Raw genomic sequence first — 6,000 nt, 5'->3', positions numbered from 1 at the left:
TACAGTTTAAATTTTTTCCCAGGGCATGATGGTATATCTAGAGCCCGTATCCAGCTCCATTGAGCAAGGCTGGTTATTTAGTAATAGTGAGATAACAATTTTAGCCCCCCTTTTTGGTTGCCGTGTTATTCACGGAAAATTGAGAGTTACCTCTATAGTAGTCGCGGTTAGCGGTTGGGTAGTTCCTTTGACCCGAGTTGCGGAACGGTCTCCTTTCTCGCGATTGGGGGGTCTGGTTTTGTGGTCGCTGGTATTGCGGTGTGGCGAAAGTCTCTTCTGGTGCTGTTGCTCTGCAAGCGATGGCGATGTGGCCTCTACGGTTGCAGGGGCGGCATGTAGCGTCTCGGAAAGGGGCATCGATGGCGCTGGTGATTTCCCCGGCAGCCCGCGCAGGGGGCTGGGTGAGTAGCTCTAAGGTGTCTCGGCTGGTCTTGCACCAGGAGGCAGTTGTCCCCGCTGTGAGTTGGTTGGCTGAGGTCGTCTGATTCCACGGCGCTGGGAGACGCGGAGTCAATTTTGGCAATGAGTTCTCGCCTTCCGTGCTCTTTCAATTCCCTAGCTGCTGCGTCGGCTGCTTCTGCGGTTTGCGCTAGTTTAATTACGGTTTGTAGAGTTGGCTCTTCTTCGGTGAGGAGTTTATTTCTCACTGTGCTGCTTTTCATGCCGAAAACCAAGGCGTCGGTGAGGGCGAGCTTCCGGGTCTTTAAACTTGCATTGAGCAAGTACCGTTCGAAGCCGCGTTGTAAACTGGTTGATCGACTCGGTTTCCTTCTGAGCCATCATGGAAAATTGATGCCGAAAAACCATGGCCGGTTTGGTCGGTTTGAAATGGCTCGCTAGCTTTTCCTGTAGGACGTCCCACGCTACGGTTCTTGCTTGCTGCGGTTCGGTGAGAGTTTGGGCCAGTCCACGGATTTCTGGGCCGCAGTAATTAAGGAAAATAGCCCGTCTGCGATCGGCTTCGGCGTCCTGTATTCCCCGCCGCCTCGAGGAAGATCTCGAAGGTGGCCATGTATTCGTCCCAGGTCATTTTCTCGGGATCGAAGAGTTCCGGAGCCTGGCCGATCTGGACTTTGTTCATGTTGCACGCGATGTTTCTTCCGTCCGTTCGTCGCCAGTGAAGTAGACCCAGAGGCAGGGTTCAAGCAATCGGTACTTTTAATTCAGCTCAGAGAACAAGTGACAGCTCAGCAAGGTAAAGTGACAATTCAGCGAGTACCCGACTGACTCTGCCTGGAGAAACCGCTCCTTTTATACATTTGCGGTTCCCGCCAAAGCTAGAGCCGGCCGCGTCTGAGCCAATCAGGAGCGACTTCCCGCTTCGGCTCAGACAGCGCTAGAAAGAGGAACAAACTATTTACAGAGTTACAAGGTAGCCATTCCAGGATACAACACTTTGCTATACCAAAAGAGGGCTTAGTTTAAGTGAATTTTCATTATAAAGAACATTGTTTTGAATTTTCAAACGTGTGTGTGTCTGAAATTTGTACCTGTGAATCTTTGGGAGGAGTCTACCAGAGAGCCCGACAGAACACTTATGTTCTTATGTCTCTCCCTAATACACGAAGGTTCAACTCAGGATGCAGAGACAAGACCGGAGTCCTTCTGTCTTCTGCAACATCCCCCTTAATAAGTCCATTAGATTTTTTTTTTTTTACCCTTCAGTGTTTTAAAATAGGAAAGATCTCATCTATAGCTGGGTGAAGGGACAGCCAGGTGATAGTGGGGCAGGGTGTGTTTGTGTGTGTGTGTGTTCAATTTCAAGGAAGAAACAACAAAGGCTTTTTAACCCTCAACCAAGGCAAGAAATCAAAGCAGCTCTTTTCATCTTAAATAGTTGCTGGGCAGACAATTATATCATAAAAGGCCAACTCCATCTTCCCTACTCTAATAAATATTGTACCCGTAGACTAAAGAAATCAGAGCAAGAGCTTTTCCCCCAGTTACTGAGATAATTCATATCTGGGTTCATACAATTTTCCGAATCTTAGATTGTCCCAAAATAATTAGGCATGCACAACACGGAAGCCACAGAACAACAAATAAGGTTAAAACCAACCAACTTTAGAAGATGTGCAAGAGCATCCATCCTTGCTGTTCTTTCCTGACCTGTGTGTCCTGCAGAGTTCGTTTCCACTTAGCTTGCTTGCAATTGATCCATCCCCCCCTCTCTTTATTCACCTAGACCAGCCTATTTGGCCTGCCAATAAATCCTGCTATTAAAATCTAGATTCTACTCTTTTTTCCCCCCAGGTTGGCATAGGTATTTCCTTGCAATGAACCTCTGCAGTATTACAGCTGAGAAATAATGAGAAGCCTGAGTTTGATTCATGAACCATATGGCTCAATAGGAAGGAGGTACATTGAACAACTTCTCTGTCTTTTTTGGTTTACTCTAAAGGAGGGCAGAGTATAGAGGGGTAAATGAACAGGTGAATTGAAGATAGGTCACTAATTTTGGTCTCATGGCGAAATTAATCATTTTCTAATTATTCCTAAGCTCTTTAGATAAGAAAGGTGTTATCTATTGCCAAGCACCACTGTAGTTTCTGAAGAAATGAACAACAGGCCTAATCACGTACGTGCAAAAGTAGTTATTCACAAAGAACAGTTTAGGGGAATTTTTTTAATATTCTGGGGATAAATATAATCCTAATGTGTAAAGGCATAAAACCCCTTGACAGGGACTATTTTCCTTGCCCTGTTTTGTACCTTTTCCAGCTATCCAATTTATTTATCTTATTGGTAGCAACCAGAATAATATTTATTAGATTTGTATGCTGCCCTCTCCGAAGACTTGGGGCGATATGTAGCATTACAAATACCGGCCGTGCCTTACATTTGTATTATGGCAATGGGCATTTTTATTTTGATCCATTTCAAGATTCTTAACCTGCTTCTGGGTTTTTTCAGATGATGTTTATTAAAATAGCATTTCCACAAAGCAATCAACTGTGACCTCAAGCTCCTTTCCTTGGTCAAGTGCAGTCATCTTAGAACTCCAAAGATGGGAGTTTTCGTTGCTGGGATGAAATTTAATCAATGATGATGGTGGTGGTGATGATGGTGGTGGTGGTGATGATGATTCATCTACCATGAATGGAGTTCAGGTCCTGAAGACCACATGAACATTTCCATATGGTTTCTTACTTTGTCATTGTTTTCTTCCATTATGATTTGTTTTGGCTGTCTAATCCACAGTAGTCTAATCTGCCATGCTCAGTTTTAATAGCTGTGTCCCAGGTACTGTATTGTATTGTATTGTATTTGTATTTATTGGATTTGTATGCCACCCCTCTCCGCAGACTCGGGCGGCTAACAACAATAATAAAAACAGCATGTAACAATCCAATACTAAAACAACTAAAAAACCCTTATTATAAAACCAAACATACATACATACAAACATACCATGCATAAAATTGTAAAGGCCTAGGGGGAAAGAATATCTCAATTCCCCCATGCCTGGCAGCAGAGGTGGGTTTTAAGAAGCTTACGAAAAGCGAGGAGGGTGGGGGAAATTCTAATCTCTGAGGGGAGTTGGTTCCAGAGGGCCGGGACCACCACAGAGAAGGCTCTTCCCCTAGATCCCGCCAAATGACATTGTTTAGTTGACGGGACCCAGAGAAGACCCACTCTGTCGGATCTAACTGGTCGCTGGGATTCGTGCAGCAGAAGGCGGTCCCTGAGATAATCTGGTCCGGTGCCATGAAGGGCTTTATAGGTCATAACCAACATTTTGAATTGTGACCGGAAACTGATCGGCAACCAATGTAGACTGCGGAGTGTTGGTGTAACATGGGCATATTTGGGGAAGTCCATGATTGCTCTCGCAGCGTTATCTAACCCTGCATAGCGTTTGACCTCAGATGAAATCAGATACACAGAGCCTCTGGTTGTGATTTAATTTTAGAGACTGGTGTAATTCCCAGAAAAGTAGTCTTATTTCTGGTAGGAATAGGGACAGCTTTGTGTCACTAAAAGGATTAGATCCAATGCTGTCACTTCATCTAATAAACCTGCTTTCAAAATCTGGTTTGTATGTATAGATACAGACAGTGCTGAGATTCAACCAGTGTAATAGCCAGCTCACTGAGCACACGTGCGGTGCATTTGGTGGGAAAAAAATTCTAAAACTTACATTCTACTGCAGGCCTGGTGAGTAAAGTAGCTCGCTTCACTCGCATGCAGGCCAAATACACATCATAGTATGATTCCATGGAACCAATGGAATCATTAAAAAAAAGTCCAAAGACAGGCTACAAAAATGGTGGAAGGTCTTAAGCATAAAAACGTATCAGGAAAGACTTAATGAACTCAATCTGTATAGTCTGGAGGACAGAAGGGAAGTGAGGGCCATGATTGAAACATTTAAATATGTTAAAGGGTTAAATAAGGTCCAGGAGGGAAATGTTTTTTAATTGGAAAGTGAACACAAGAACAAGGTGACACAATCTGAAGTTAGTTGGGGGAAAGATCAGGAACGTGAGAAAATATTATTTTAATGAAAGAGTAGCAGATGCTTGGAACAAACTTCCAGCAGACGTGGTTGGTAAATCCACAGTAACTGAATTTAAACATGCCTGGGATAAACATATATCCATCCTAAGATAAAATTCAGGAAATAGTATAAGGGCAGACTAGATGGACCATGAGGTCTTTTTCTGCCGTCAATCTTCTATGTTTCTAAGTTTCTATGTTTCTAAGTTGCATTTTGATTTGGCGGAAGAGCTAATAGAAGCAGCAACAATTGCAAACCCAACAATTGTGGGGGGTCTGTGTATTTCATCCCCCCTTTGTATCCATGCCAAAAGATAACTGACTTCTCATGACAGAATTAAAGACTAGCTGAGCGAGGAATGTCCCTGGGAATTTCTGGTGTTTCGGACAAAGAATAAGGAGATCCCATAGGAAGCCTTAGAAAGGCTGATCAAGAGCTCTTAACTCTATGCATATGTTAGTCTCCTTCCGACAAGCTGCCAATTCCTTAGTAGCAGTATGAGGCAGTGCCCAAGAGAATTGCAGAGAAATTAGGAATCTGGAGCTTAAATTAGAAAACACTCGGTGTTTTATTTTTGTACAGCTATCACCCATCTCTCAATTTACTTTGTATCTTCCTTAATAACTTTACTGATGCTGTACTATAAATTCTACTTGAGCTGCTGCGTGGTAGACAAAACAACTTTAGGTACAAGAAATCTGAAAAAGTCAAGCAACAAAATTGGTTGTAATGATAAGGATCCCAAAGGGATTGGGGGCTGGGGAAGAAAAGAAGCAAGGATGGGATAGAATTCTACCTCAAATCCAGATTGCTGGTGTAAAATACCCAGATTTGGAAAAAAGAAAGTCCTCTTCTGCTCTATTGCGGGTAGCAAGCCCAGTTAGTACTTGGTATGTATCAAACCATGGGCTAGCATGGCTCATCATGTTAGATAGCACTTCAATGCCAGCAGAAACATTAACAACATGCAAGACCTTTTGGTTTCCAAATCACAAACTAAAGCTTTGGTTTGAAAATATGCATTCTTGGGAAAACCTTGTCTGCATGAATTGTCCACTTCATCTGGGTATCCCTGTGTTTATATATAAGAAATGTGGTTATGTATAAGAAATGTACATCTGGGTTCAGTTCCAAGTGGAGAGAAAGACACTGGAAACGTGGAAGCTGTTTGGAAAGATAGTTTAGTAGAGAGGACTATGTGGTTTGAGGTCCTGGGCAATCGAGCACATGGAGTACGAGGGGGGGAGAGGGAGGTTGCTAAGTTCCTACAATATCATGAACCCATTAGGATTTGTAGAAAAGCTCCATGGGAAAGCATATACTTTGCATACCAATAATTCCAGGTTTACTTTCTAACAGCATGGCTAAATAGGGCTAGAAAAGAGTTCTGCCTAGACTCTCTAGAGCAATGGTTCTCAACCTGGGGGTCAGGACCCCTTTGGGGGTCAGAGGACCGTTTCACAGGGGTTGCCTAAGACCATGAAAAAAGACAAATTTCC

The sequence above is a fragment of the Erythrolamprus reginae genome, chromosome 2 (genome assembly GCF_031021105.1).
Source record: "Erythrolamprus reginae isolate rEryReg1 chromosome 2, rEryReg1.hap1, whole genome shotgun sequence".
NCBI lineage: Eukaryota > Metazoa > Chordata > Lepidosauria > Squamata > Dipsadidae > Erythrolamprus > Erythrolamprus reginae.
Note: the sequence above shows the minus strand (reverse complement) of the source record.